Source organism: Balaenoptera physalus (genome assembly GCF_965194825.1).
Source record: "Balaenoptera physalus genome assembly, chromosome: 3".
Taxonomy (NCBI): Eukaryota; Metazoa; Chordata; class Mammalia; order Artiodactyla; family Balaenopteridae; genus Balaenoptera; species Balaenoptera physalus.
The window spans coordinates 66,902,732-66,917,749 of record NC_138890.1 but is presented as its reverse complement, the minus strand read 5'-3'; the positions used below and the strand labels follow the sequence as shown (position 1 = coordinate 66,917,749).

The following is a 15,018-nucleotide window of genomic DNA, read 5'->3' as shown; positions in this document are numbered from 1 at the left end:
ATCCATCCTCAAAGAGTGGAAGGAACAGCAAAGTGGAAGGAACAAAGCACTGACGTCAATTACGAGATTAACCCCGGGCACAGGCAGCTGGAGGAAAGGCCTACACATCAATATCCAAATGCAAGCTATCGGGGTAACTAGCTAACCGATTCAGAAGTTATGGGGGGGTATTCAAGTATTACACCCCCACATTCCCATTTTTAGTCAGCCCCCTTCGCCAGTCGAAGGCGGAAATTTTTTTTCCTTTTTTTTTTTTTTTTTGCGGGGGGGCGGGGAGGAGGAGGAGGAGGGGGGGAGGAGGAGGAGGAGGAGGTGGAGGAGGTGGAGGAGGACGTACGCAGGATCGCGAGAAGGAAAGCGAGAACTAGTTGGGTAATGATAGCCAGAACCTAGGCCTATTTTCTCTTTAACTAGAAATAACTTGAAATTGAGAAGGGTATTAAAAAGTAACAGATCAGTCGATGGAATTTCTGAGGGAAGAAATGGATTAATGGACGAAAGGGGAAAGGAGAAACAGTGAAAAGATTGATTTCTGGGAATTTTTGTTAGGACTGGGTTAGCCTTTTTAGTTAATTTATATTTTTGAGGGTCGGGGGTGGAACGCGAAGACGAGGGAAGCCGGATCGAGCAGCCCTAGCCCGGAGGGTCTCTCCGAGCCCCCACACGGACCCTGTCCTCCCCTCCCCCCAGCCCCTCCCCGCGGCCGGGCCCGGCCCTCAGTCCGTCTGTCTGCTCTTCTCACCTCCAGTCCCGGCTCCGCTAGGCCCGAACCATTTCCCGGCTGCGGCAGAGGCGGCGCCGGGCCTGCACCTTCACCGGACGCGCATTCGAACCCGCTCGGGGGGCGGCGACAGACTGCCAAGGGCGAGGAGCTCCGGGCGGCGGCGGGGGTTCGGCAGGTCTCGAAAAGCGCAGGCGGCGGCGGTGGCGACGCACCTCACACAGGACAGGCGGAGGTTCCGCCCCGCTCCATGACTGTCGAGCCCAGATCGGGACGGCTGGCTGAGGAGGCAGGGGCGGGCTGACGAGGACCTGGCACCGGGATCCCCCGCCCCATCCGCTGGCGGCGGCAGCGACGGCGCTCGACTCCCGCAACCAGGACAGTGACTGACGCAGCGGCCGCGCCACCCATGTGACCAGGGCAGGGCGGGGACGAGGCGTCACGTGGCGACGCCGCGCCCCTCCCCGTCAGAAAAGCGGAGGCTGCGGATCCTACAGCGCCGGGAGGTGACGCTGGAGGTGGTGACGTGCGCGGCGGTCGGGTCCGACGACGACGGGCTGGCCGGGTACTGGCCCAGGTGGCCTAGGTCCGAGCCCCTGAGCCCGGCGGCCGCGTCTGACAGGGCGGGACAGGCAGGATCGGGCCTCCACACTTCGCGCGCGCACACTTCGGCGCGCACACCATCCAGCGCGTAGCCGCTAGCGAGGTTCAGAAGGGCGGGGCCGGGTGGAGCCGGATCTACTGGTTCTGGGGCTCAGGAGGTCAGGCAGTCCGCCCCTCCTGAGGGTGTGGCCGAAGCCCCCAGGCCCGTGGTGCGGAGCTGCTGTCGAAGCCCGGAGCCAGTGCGGCGGCCCTCGACAGGTCCGGCCGGAAAAGGAAGTCTGCTAGGAATTTCTCTGCAGGAGGCCGTCTAGAACCTCGCTTGAACTTCTCAGACGAAGCCAAGCCAGCCCTTTTTCTTGGTCATCTAAACAGCTTCTGCTGTTAATACTTTTTTTCAAGATATCATTCCGAACACTTTTCTTCAGTTCTTAACATCCTGCCAGTCAGGGCAAGCTATAATTTAATTGAGAGTAAAGCCATAGTTATAGATTAGACAGGATTTTCAAAGGGTCTCACAGAACCCAGTACGGTAACTGTCCAGAGAAACTACTTTGGGTTCATTATTTTGGAAAACACTTTATAATTTCCTGCTTCTTATCTGTTTTCTTTCCATGAAGGAGCCTCATGAAGGTGTTTTTTTCACTCTCTACTAATTTTGAAGCAAGCATTTTAAAGATTTTTAAAAATAAAATTCAAGGATTTTGAGGAGCTTTATGATAAACTATAAAGAGTGTGCATATGAAAATGTTTTTATTAGGCTTAAAAGCTGGTAATTCATCAGCAATAGTAGTATAATGTTTTTCTTTTTAAAATTCTGAAGTGACCACATATTCTTTTAAGCTAAACTCTTTATATAGATTTTATCTATCTATATAAATTAGGAAATGATTTCATGCAAAACTCAAAATGAACTGTGACAAAATATAGTGAAAAATAATTGGCAGTCCCATCCCTGCCCTTCAACTACTCCAGTTCCGGAGGCAATCACTTAGCATTTTCTAATGTAGCCTTCCCAAGATATGTTGTAAATATATATTAAAATACACTTATATGTACCTCTTTTATGCAAAAGATAACGTACTATATACACTGTTAAGTTCCTTCCTTTTTTCACTTAAAATATCCTGGATATCTTTCCATATCACTGTGTAAAGAAGTGTCTCATTCTTCCTAGGAGCAGTGTAATATTCCACTGTATGCAAATATCAATTTATTTTAACTAATCTCCTACAGGTGGACATTTAGGTTGTTGCCAAGCCATTACTAAATTACAAACTAAGCTGCAACTAATAGTCTCATAAAATGGATAATTATACCAATAACTCATTAGACCGCAATCTTTAAATCAAAAGGTATTTTCAGTTTGGATAGAGATTGCCAAATTGTCCTCCATAGATGTAGTGCCAATTTCACGTGTTTTCTTTTGTATTCTGCCTTGGAAGATTTACAAGCCTGTATAGGAAGGGAGTGAAGATGGAGACTGACAACAAGAAAGATCATTTTACACAATTAAAGAAGTATTAAAACATTGAATATATGTCATAAACTTTACAAGAAGATTCCTTTACTTATTTTGGTGTAAATGTTACTTGGCTAACCAAAAGATAATATGCTTTTTGTTCCATAAATTATCACGCTAATTTTTCAATATAAATGAGACCTTACGTAAAAACCAAAAGAGGGGACTTCCCTGGTGGCACAGTGGTTAAAAATCCGCCTGCCAGTGCAGGGGACACGGGTTCGATCCCTGGTCTGGGAAAATCCCGCATGCGGAGCAAGTAAGCCCGTGTGCCACAACTCCTGAGCCTGCGCTCTAGAGCCCACGAGCCACAACTACTAAAGCCCGTGCGCCTAGAGCCTGTGCTCCACGGCTAGAGAAGCCACCGCATTGAGAAGCCCACGCACCGCAACTACTGAGTGCCTGTGCGCATCAACAAAGACCCAACACAGACAAAAAAAACCAAAAAACAAACAAAAGGGGGGCTGAGGTGGAAAAAATAGACTTTCCTTTGGAATTATTCTGCAAATCGGAATTTCTTTCCCTTTTAACAATGAGAGAAAAAATTCCTAATTATATATTTCTCAACTCGTAACATTTTAATACTCTGTCATTTTATTTAATCAGATGCATCCATTTTAACAAAGTGAATTTTCTGTCTCTAACTTCATGTTCTAGAACAATGTAAGTCAACTGCACGGTTTGGTGTAATATCAGAAAATACCAACCATAGAACTTTAAGAGAAAAAAAATCTCAAAGAAAAATATGACTTTTATTAACAGGCTATATTTGAACAAAGTATTCAGTATATATTGTTACAGCAGCAATTCTCAGTAGAGTTCTGGGGTGTTTTTTTTGTTTGTTTTTAAAATTTTTACTTATTTATTTATTTATTTATTTATTTATGGCTGTGTTGGGTCTTCGTTTCTGTGCGAGGGCTTTCTCTAGTTGCAGCAAGTGGGGGCCACTCTTCATCGCGGTGCGCGGGCCTCTCACTATCGCGGCCTCTCTTGTTGCGGAGCACAGGCTCCAGACGCGCAGGCTCAGTACTTGTGGCTCACGGGCTTAGTCGCTCCGCGGCATGTGGGATCTTCCCAGACCGGGGCTCGAACCCGTGCCCCCTGCATTGGCAGGCAGATTCTCAACCACTGCGCCACCAGGGAAGCCCCTGGGGTGTTTTTAAGTCAGATTTTTGTGGAGGTATAATTTACATACAGAGAATATATCTATATATCTATATATCTATATATCTATATCTATATCTATATCTATATATATATATAAAACTGAGTCACTTTGCTGTACACCAGAAACTAACACAACATTGTAAATCCACTATAGTTCAAAAAAAAAATTAAAAAGTAATAAAATTTACATACAGTAAAATTTATCCTTTTCAATGTATGGTTCTATGAGTTCTGACAAATGCATACAGCTATGTGACCACCACCCCAATCAAAATATAGAACATTTCCTTTACCCCCAAACATTCCCTCTTGCTCCTTTGTAATGAATGCCTCACCTCAACCCCAGTTCCTGGCAACCACTGATGTGCTTTCTGTCCCTATACTTTTACCTTTTCCAGAATATCACATGAATAGAATCGTACAGTATGTAACCTTTTAAGTCTGCCTTTATTCACTTAGCATAATGCCTTTGAGATCCATCTATCGTTGTTGCATGTCTCAGTAATTTATCTCTTCTTATTGCTGAGTAGTATTCTATTACTATAACATAGCCTGTTTAGGCATTCATCAGTTGAAGGACATTTGGGTTGCTTCCAGTTTTTAATGATTATGAATAAAACATATAAACATCCACGTACAAGGTTTCACTCAGGCTTTAAAATGATTTTCTGAAAGTCACTTCTAGACATAGGAATTACTAAGTCATAAATATATCTACATAAATATTATTCCGTGTTATTTTAGAAACTCAGATAATTTATTCATTATGTATCAAATGTTTATTAAACATCTACTATATAGCAGGTACTGTTCTAGGCATATGGATAAAACGATGGTCAAATGCTGGCACCAAAAAAAAATAGCACCAAAATGGTGTGTTGATAAGGCAAAGCTGAGTTTATTACTTACTGATAAAAGAGACCGGTGCCTTGATGTTTTCAGTAGCATTTCCAAGGGGAAATTGGAACACTTGTAAGGTTTTGGGGTCTGTTCTAAGGGGGTTTTTCAGTTTAGGGGGCTTGATTAGGATTGGATAAGAATCATGGTATAATAGGTTAGGATTAGCACACACAGCAAGGTAAAGGTTTTAAAGCGTCTTGAGAGTGTATTAGTTTTTATTGCCGCTTTAACAAATTACCACAAACTTAGAAGCCTAAAATAACACAAATTTATCATCTTACAGTTTTATAAATCAGAAGTCTGACACAGGTCTCCCTATGTTAATATCAGAGTGTTGGCAAGACTGCTCCTTTCCGGAGGTTCTTTACCAGGGGCTCTTTTCCATCTTCTAGAGGCTGCCCACATTCCTTGGCTTGTGACCCCTTCATCCATCTTCACAGTCAGCAAGGGCTGGTTGACTCCTTCTTAAATCACATCACTCTGACCTTCTGTTCTGCCTTCCTCTTCTACTTTTGAGAGCCCTTGTGATTACTGTGAACCAACTCAATTAATTTAGGATAATCTCTCTATATTAAGGTCAGCTGAATTAGTAACCTTAATTCCATCTGCCACCTTAATTCCATTTTGCATGTAACATAGCATATTCAAAGGTTCCAGGGATTAGTACATAAACACCTTTGAAGGACCATTATTCTGCCCACCACACAGTGTAAACTGTCATTTAAAGTCATCTATTGAATGGGGAAGGGATGGGTTGGGAGTTTGGGGTTAGCAGATGCAAACTGTTGTCTATAGAATGGATAAACAACAAGGTCCTACTATATAGCACAGGGAGCTATATTCAGTGTCACACAATAAACCATAATGGAAAAGAATATGAAAAAGAACATATACAAGTATATATATATAACTGAATCATTTTGCTGTGCAGGAGAAACTACACAACAATGTAAATCAACTATACCTCAATAAAAATAAATAAATAGGGAATTCCCTGGCAGTCCAGTGGTTAGGACTCTGGTCTCCCACTGCGGGAGACCTGGGGTTCGATCCCTGGTTAGTTGGGGAACTAAGATTCTGCAAGCCGCGTGGTGCAGCCAAATAAATAAGTAAAATTAAGTCATCTATTGAAAAGTGGAGTAGTTTTGTGTTCATTTAAATGAGACTTTGAGAAGTTTCTGAAATGAAAAGTTGCAATTTTTCTGTTCCTGGTCAAATGTTCCTGGAATAGTAGTAATGTTGAAGATGACAATGAAATAATAAAATTATGTTAATGTTGACAGTAATCCATGTAGATATTTAATGTTGACAGTAATCCATGTGGATATAGACAGTTTCAATCCTCAGTGTCTGACTTTGCAGCCATTTTTCAGCATGAGTTGGAGAACATTAACATCTAGAGCCATGATCAGTCCAAATCTTCACTGTTACATGAGGTGTCATGATTACGAATCAAATTTCTGGGGGATGGTTGTTTCAAATTGCACAAGTACCAGGTCTTCCCATTCGTAATCCTTCTGGGGAACACTGGAGAACACATATCTCAGTTACCACATCTGAGGGGCAAGGAAGCTGGAGTATTTTTTTAATTATTATTTATTTACTTATTCATTTATTTGTCTGCACTGGGTCTTAGCTGCAGCACGCGGGATCTTCCTTGCCGTGTGAGGGACCTTCCTTGCCACGTGCAGCATCTTCGTTGAGGCACGCGGGATCTTTTAGTTGCTGCATGCGGGCTCTTAGTTGCGGTATGCGGGATCTAGTTCCCTGACCAGGGATTGAACCCGGGCCCCCTGCACTGGGACTCCGGAGTCTTAACCACTGGACCACCAGGGAAGTCCCTGGAGTATTTATATAACTACTCCTGTTGATCACTGTTGAGGGCTTTCTAGCAACTCTGGCCTGTTGCATGTAAGCAGAGCAAAAACTACAGCAGCCAGAGACGTTTTTCAGGCAAATAAAATCAGGAACATCTGCATAATTCAAAGTTACACTGATATTCCTGAAATGGTAGAGGTGAGGGACATGGGCGAGCAACATCCATGTCTGCTTCAGTGATAATTACTGTACAGACTATGGGCCAGGCACAAAGCTAAACATTTTCAGGTGCATTATTTAATTTTTTTAACCTTTTCCTCTCTATCTTTTCCGCTACCACCATGCCACTGAAACTACTCACCAAGATCACCATCAGTTCCCACACTGTCAAATCCAAAAGTTGAGTCTCTGTATTTACCTTACTAGTGTTTAACACAGTTAACCATTTTCTCTTGTTTGAGACACTTTCTTCTCTTGGTTTTTGAGATGCCACACTCTCCAAGTTTCCCTCCTGGCTGCTGCTTTTCAGTCTCCTTTGCAGGAGATCCTTTACCTTTCCCTGACTTCTGAATAGAGGTGTCTCAAGATTTGATCTTTAGCTCTTTTCTCTCTCTTTCTTTCTGGGATTGGCACTTTTTCTGTAAAGGCCAGATAGTAAATATTTTAGGCTTTACAGGCCAAGTGGCAAAAATCAAGGATTTCGTGTAGGTACATAATAGATTAAAATTTTTTTCTGTCAATTTTTCATTAAATTCAAAACGTAGTAATTAAGCTTTGTAATTCAAGTCTACTAATGAGAATAATAATTTTTCTTTTAGTTTTACTTGGGATTCAAAGTTAATATTTCCCTATCATCAAATGTGATTTCAGATATTCTTCTGTTAATGCTTATCTGTTGTAAAGTTTTATGTATTTCATTTTGAAAACATCTTTTCACACAGATAGGTACTGGCCAAATACTGATATCAATCCACTGGCATGTGATATTAGTTAAGAATATTCATTGCTGGGAATTCCCTGGTGGTCCAGTGGTTAGGGCTCCATGCTTTCACTGCCGCAAAGTCCAGAAACCTCCATAGGCACTGTAGTTCAAGCTTAGAAAAGATATATGCTGCAAATCTGTATGGTAATAGACATTTTACTTGCAACTTTGGACAGCACAGGAAGTATACAAAACAACTTGATATTGTGATTCAAAAAAAGTTGTTGCTGAGATGACTTGTCTGCAGTAAAATTTCACATATAAACAGTTTGCCTTGTAACTTAGGTTGAACTTGTTAATAAGCATTATTGAGTCTTCAGTTAAAGCTAATTTCCAAGCCATATAGTGTTCAACAGTGGTTGAGGGCACTTATTCACAAAAACTTCCATCTGACAACATTATTCCCAATAGCCAAAAGGTGGAAGCAACCCAAGTGTCCATTGATGGATGAATGAATAAGCAAAATGTGGTATATTCATTAACAAAATATTATTCAACCTTTAAAAAGGAAGAAAAATTTGCACATGCTACAACATGAATGAACCTTGAGGATATTATGCTAGGTGAAATAAGCCAGTCACAAAAAGACAAACACTGTATGATTCCACTTATAAGAGATACCAAGAGTAGTTAAATTCATAGAGACAGATAGGAGAATGCAGTTGTCAGGGGCTGGGGTGGAGGAAATGCGGAATTATTGTTTAATGGGTATAGAGTTTCAGTTTTGCAAGATGAAACAAGTTTTGGAGATGGATAGTGGTGATGGTTGCACAATAATGTGCATGTGCTTAATACCACTGAACTGTACATTAAAAATTGGTTAAGATGTTAAATTTTATGTTATATGTATTCTACCACAATTTTAAAAATTTCTATCTCAGTCCAGAGCTCAAATAATCACAATAATACTTTACCATTACTAAGCCATCAAACTGCTGTGTGGTACAGCAAGTCAGGATATTCAGGTTTATTTCTAAAAAAATTCCTGGAACACATGGTGGTTAAGTCCAGAAGAGCAAATGAAATTCACTGTTGATACTGTTGGTTTGATGACAGACACATGATAAATTCAAATATTTGCAACAGGCTTTAAACACCTTACATTTTCAAAAGCTTTGTAAATCTGTCCAACTAAGCTTTTTCTCCTCCACACTTATTGGTACCACCATCAATTATAACACATCTTATTCAGCTCAACTGCAGGTTATACTGAATTAGGGTTTCCTCAACTTCTTTGAAAATATTCTCATGTGTAGTTGTCCCACACAGACTACTCTTAGTGGTAATTCTTCAAACTCAACATTGATTCCTTGAATAAACAACTGACTGGTATCAGTAACTTCTGTGTACTCATCAAGAGTCAAGTACATATATATGAATAGAATAGGATTGAAAGTCTAGACGTAAGTCCTCATATTTATGGTCAGCTGATTTTCAACAAGGATTCTAAGACAATTCAATGGGCAAACAATAGTCTTTTCAACAAATCGTGCTGGGACAACTGGATACCCATATGCAAAAGAATGACATTGGACTCCTACTTCACAACATACAAAAATCAGCTCAAAATGAATCCAAGCCCTAATTGTAAAAGCTAAAACTATAAAACTCTTAAAAGAAAACATAGGCATAAATCTTCAATGGTTTATTACATTAGATATGACACCAAAAGTACAAGCAACAAAAGAAAAACATAAACTGGACTTCAACAAAATTAAAAAGTTTTGTGCTTCAAAGAACAGCATCAATAAAGTGGAAAGACAAACACCCGGTTTTTGAAAAATGCACAGAGGTTTTGTTTTGTGTTTTTTTGGCTTTCCTCAAAAGGTTAAGCATAAAATTACCATATAACCCAGAGTCTTAAGAATACACCCAAGAGAATTTTAAAAAGTCCTCAGAAAACTTGCACATGAATGTCCATGGCAACATTATTCATAATAGCCAAAAGATGGAAAACAACGTCAATGTCCAACTAATGAATGGATAAACAATGTGGCATGTCCATACAATAGAATATTATTTGGCAATAAAAAGAAATGAAATACTGATATATGCTACACTATAGATGAACCTTGAAAACTTTATGCTGACTGAAAGATGTCAGCACAAAGGACAATACACAGTATGCTTCCATTTATATGAAATGTTCATAATAGGCAAATCTACAGAGATCGAAACAGGTTAGTGTTTACCTAAGGCTGGGTGCTTGGGGGCGAAATGGGTAACGACTGCTAATGGGTACAAGGTCTCTTTTGAGGGTGATAAAAATGTTCAAAAATTGATTCTGGTGTTGGTTGTACAACTCTGAATTGTATACTTTCAATGGGTGAATTGTATGGCATGTTCTTTATATCTCAAGAAGCTATTACAAAAAAGTTAAAGAGTCAAGGAAAACCAGTCGATATGACTTACCTTGTGTCTTAATTGACTATTGATGTTGCTCTCAATGTCTTCAGCTCTGAGTAACTGTTCTCACAGAAAGGCTAATAATCTTAAACAAGTTTATTTTCTCTGGATATATTTCTTTGGCTGCTACAATCAAACAGGATTTAATGCACCTGCCATCAGTAAATGGCTTTCCTTGCTTGCATAATGAGTCACGCAGAAACTTTGGTTAAAGCCTCTTTTTCATTTTTTAAATTGTTTGAAGAAATTCAGTTGTAATGAGATATTCCATTTAAAATTTCCAATGTCTTTTATGATCAGAAGTCCCATTCATTTCTGCAATATTCTATTGGTTGCACAAGTCAGCCTTATCCAGTGTGAGAGGGGACTGTACAAGGACATGAATACCAGGACTCAGAAGTCATTGGGAGCCATTTTAGAGGCTACCTACCACAATGCCTTGTTAAGAAAAGTGAATCAACAAAAAATGTTGCTGTAAAAATGATCCTAATGCAAACATTAAGAAAAGTAGTTAGTACAAATTCACACATAGCTCATAGTCTCTATACATATCTGCATCCTCGAAATAAAATCCAAGTATACTATTAAGGCAAATGAGAATATTAATGATTTTGTTATTATTAATTTATTCATTCTTTCAACAATTATTGGTAGAGTGCCTATGATATACCAGGTAGCATTCTAAGCACTCTCGGTCTTAGGGGCAGTAGTGAACAAATAGTCCTTGTTCTCATGGGGCTTCCATTTTAGTGGAGAAGAAAGACACACACACACACCTCTAAATTTCTGGGTATAAATGTAAAGAAGAAAAAGCAGAGCAAAGGGATAGAATGAGTTCAGGGGTTATTTCAGCTAGGTTGTCTAGGAAAAACTTCTCAAAGGAGATGAGCAGAAGCTTGAATGTGGTCTTTGAATAAATGTTTACTTTAAAACATATGAGCATTAGGTTTTTAAAATTATTGCATAACAAATTGCTCAAAACTTAGTGGCTTAACACAACAATAACCATTTATTATCTCTCACAATTTCTGTGGGTCAGGAATTCAGGTGTGGCTTTGCTAGACAGTTCTGGCTTGGGTCTCCTAAGAGGCTGTAGTCATATGAAGACTTAACTCCGGATGGAGGACCTCCTTCCCAGGTGGCTCCTGGATGTGACTGGCAGGTTGCTGCTGGTTGTTGCTTGGAGGACTCAGTTCCTCTCCATACGGGTCTTTCTACAAGGTTGCTTGAGTATCCTCATACCACAGAGGCTGGTTCATCCTAGAGTGAATGTTTCAAGAGACAAGGCAGAAACTGTAATGCCTTTTATGACCTAGCCTCTGAAGTCACACACTGTCACTTTTGTACTGTTCTACTGGTCACAGAGGTTAGCCCTTACTCTTTTTTTTTTTTTTTGGTTAGCCTTTATTCGGTGGGGGAAGGGACTATACAAGGGCATAAACAACAGGAAATAGGATCTTTGGGAACCATCTAGAAGGGTAGTTATACCAATCCAAACCATAGTTTTCCTTCATATGATTTCAAGCAATTTACACAGGAAAAAAAACTCACTAATGAACAGTAAAGTCTACTTTTTTTTTTATATTGGTTCAATTTCATTTCCAGTCCTTATCCACATGCATAACCTGTGTACATTAACACTTACAGAAGACTCCACCCAACAATAGCAGAATATACATTCTTTTCATAGTGCACTCAGAACATTTACTAAAGTGTATTTACTAAGGTAGTCCATATTCCAGATCGTAAAACAAGTCTCAATAAAGGTAAAAGGATTCAAGTCATACAAGATATTTCCAGGTATTATATCTGACCACAGTGGAATTAAACTAGAAATCAATAACAGAAACATCTCTGGAAAATCCCCCAATATATGGAAACTGAATAATACACTCTATATAACCTATGGGTCAAAGAAGAATTCCAAAGGAAAAATTAGACAATATTTTCTATTTCATTTATAAATTTAAATGTTTATAAAAGTACAAAATCACATTTTTGAAAATGTGAGTTCTCTTTGTGGGAAGATTTTTAACTAAAAATTCAATTCCTTTATAAATATACAAGTATTTAGGTCATCTGCTTATTCTTGAGTGAAACTTGTTAGTTCGGGTTTCAAGGAACTTTTCCATTTTACCTAATTTATTAAATGAGTAAAGTTGTCTTACTATTCCCTTAGTGTCTTTTTAATATATGTGGAATCTATAGTGATAGCATCTCTCTCATTTCTGATATTGGTAATTTGCCTCTTCTCTCTTTTTGTTCTGAGCTGTCTGGCTAGAGATTTATTGATTTTATTAATCTTCTCTTAGAACTACCTTTTCTTTTCTTTTCTTTTCTTTCATTTTATTTATTTGTTTATTTATTTATTTATTGGCCACACCGAGGGGCTTGTGGGATCTTATTTCCCTGACTAGGGATCGAACCCAGGCCCTCGGCAGTGAGAGCGAGGAGTCCTAACCACTGGACTGCCAGGGAATTCCCATAGAACTACCTTTTAGATTCATTGACTTTCTCTATAGTTTGTTTTCTATTTCATTGATCTCTGCTCTTGATCTTTATTATTTCCTTTCTTCTGTTTGTTTCGGGATTTATTTGCTCTTCTTTTTCTAGTTTCTTAAGGTGCAAGCTGAAGTCGTTGTTTTGAGAACTTTCTTTTTCTCTAATATTTAGTGCTATTAATTTTCCCTAAGTATGCATCAGAAGCATCCCACAAATGTTCTGCTTTCATCTTTGGTTAGTTAAAAGTATTTTGTGGGAAAAAAAAAAGTATTTGGGGGACTTCCCTGGTGGTCCAGTGGTTAAGACTCTGTGCTTTCACTGCTGAGGTCCCAAGTTCGATCACTGGTTGGGGAACTAGTATCTCACAAGCTGTGCGGTGTGGCCAAAAAATATATATATATATTTTGTAATATTCCTTTTGAGTTCATGAGTTCATTTTTTAAAAATTAATTAATTTATTATTTATTTTTGGTTGCATTGGGTCTTTGTTGCTGCACACGGACTTTCTCTAGTTGCGGCGAGCGGGGGCTGCTCTTCATTGCGCTGCATTGGCTTAATTGCGGTGCGCGGGCTTCTCTTTGTGGTACGCAGGCTTCTCATTGCGGTGGCTTCTCTTGTGGCGGAGCACGGGCTCTAGGCACTTGGGCTTCAGTAGTTGCGGCACGAGGGCTCAGTAGTCGTGGCTTGTGGGCTCTAGAGCACAGGCTTAGTAGCTGTGGCGCACGGGCTTGGCTGCTCGGCAGCATGTGGGATCTTCCCAGACCAGGGGTCGAACCCGTGTGCCCTGCATTGGCAGGCGGATTCTTAACCACTGTGCCACCAGGGAAGTACGAATGAGTTCATTTTTGATCCGTGAGTTATATAGAAGTGTTGTTATTCAGTTTCCATATATTGGGGAATTTTCCAGAGATGTTTCTGATATTGATTTCTAGTTTAATTCCACTGTGGTCAGATATACCTTGTCTGTACTGTAAACAAAGGAAAACAAAAGAGCATTTTTGCTCACCACCCAATTCTACAGGGATTAACCTGCTGCAGACACTCACAGACAGTGCAGTCCGTGCTTCAGACAGAGGAAATGCCGGTATCAGGGTGTTCTGCGCTTTTGACAAGGAGGCCCCTTAGATGTTTATCTCAGGAAGAATTTTAATGAACTCAGATTCTTGCATCTTCCCACACATAGGAAAGCACTAAAATCATATAGATATCATGAGACATCTATTCTTTGTGACTAGCAGTAATCTTTTACCAAGATGTATACTTGAGTGCCAAAAATATCACATATAAACTGGCTTCTCTCCCACCTCTTCGGAGCAGTTTACTCAGAGCTACTGGGCTATAGTCTGCTGGGCTATAGTCCTCAGTAAGACCTTGAATAACACTCACAACTCTGACTCACTTTGCTGCACAGCAGAAACTAACACAACATTGTAAATCAACTATACCCCAATAAAAGTTAATTAAAAAAAATTTCTCTCAGGGACCTCCCTGGTGGTCCAGGGGTTAAGAATCCACCTTCCAATGCAGGGAACGTGGGTTCAATCTCTTGTCAGGGAACTAGGATCCCACATGCCGTGGGGCAACTAAGCTCAAGAGCTCTAGAGAGCAGCAACTGGAGAGCCCTCATGCCGCAACGAAAGATCCCACATGTCACAGCAAAGATGCCGCGTGCTGCAACTAAGACCCGACGCAGCCAAATAAATAAATATTCAAAAAAAATTCTTTCAGTTGACTTGAATCCTTTTAGCTTTATTGAGACTTGTTTTACTATCTGGAATATGGGCTACCCTGGTAAATATACCTTAGTAAATATTCTGGATGCACTTTCAAAAGAATGTGTATTCTGCTATTGTTGGGTGGAGTGTTCTATAAATGTTAATTATGTCAAACTGGTTGGTTGAATTGCTCAAGTCTTCTATACCCTTAGTGATTTTCTGTCTACTTGTTCTGCCAGTTACTGAGTATGGGTATTGAAATCTTTGACTATACTTGTGGATTTGTCTATTTCTCATTTTATTATTTCCATCAGTTTTACTTCACATATTTTAAAAATCTGTTATTATGTATAAATGTTTAGGATCATTATGTCCTCCTGATGAACTGACCACATTGTCATACACAGTGACTTTCTTTGGCCCTGGTAATATTCTTTCTTCTGAAATCTACTGGTCTGATATTAATATAGTCTCTCTAGTTTTCCTTTTATTAGTGTTAGTATACCTATGTGTGTGTTTATATTTAAGGTGCATTTCTGGTTGGCAGCGTGTCTTGCTCTTTTATCCAATCTGATAATCCCTAACTTTTAATTGGAGTGCTTAGATCATTTATATATAATGCGATTACAGACATGATTAGGTTTAAATCTGTCATGTTGATATTTATTGTCTATTTGTCCCATCT

At 39.9% G+C, this 15,018-nt stretch overlaps 1 protein-coding gene and 1 long non-coding RNA gene across 6 annotated transcripts in view; one reads left to right on the top strand and one right to left on the bottom strand.

Moving 5' to 3' along the window:
- Positions 1-3,242, bottom strand: part of AFF4 (ALF transcription elongation factor 4) — a 97,498-nt gene extending 94,256 nt beyond the window's left edge. The window contains exon 1 of one of the 5 annotated variants that reach the window (XM_082454704.1): positions 743-3,242. The gene's annotated coding sequence lies outside the window, so the exon portion shown is untranslated. The remainder of the gene's footprint in view (positions 1-742) is intronic. The other 4 variants (XM_082454702.1, XM_082454705.1, XM_082454701.1 and 1 more) reach the window with 4 other exon arrangements.
- Positions 1-15,018, top strand: part of LOC309657420 — a 1,054,509-nt gene that overhangs the window by 54,779 nt on the left and 984,712 nt on the right. The window lies entirely within an intron of this gene.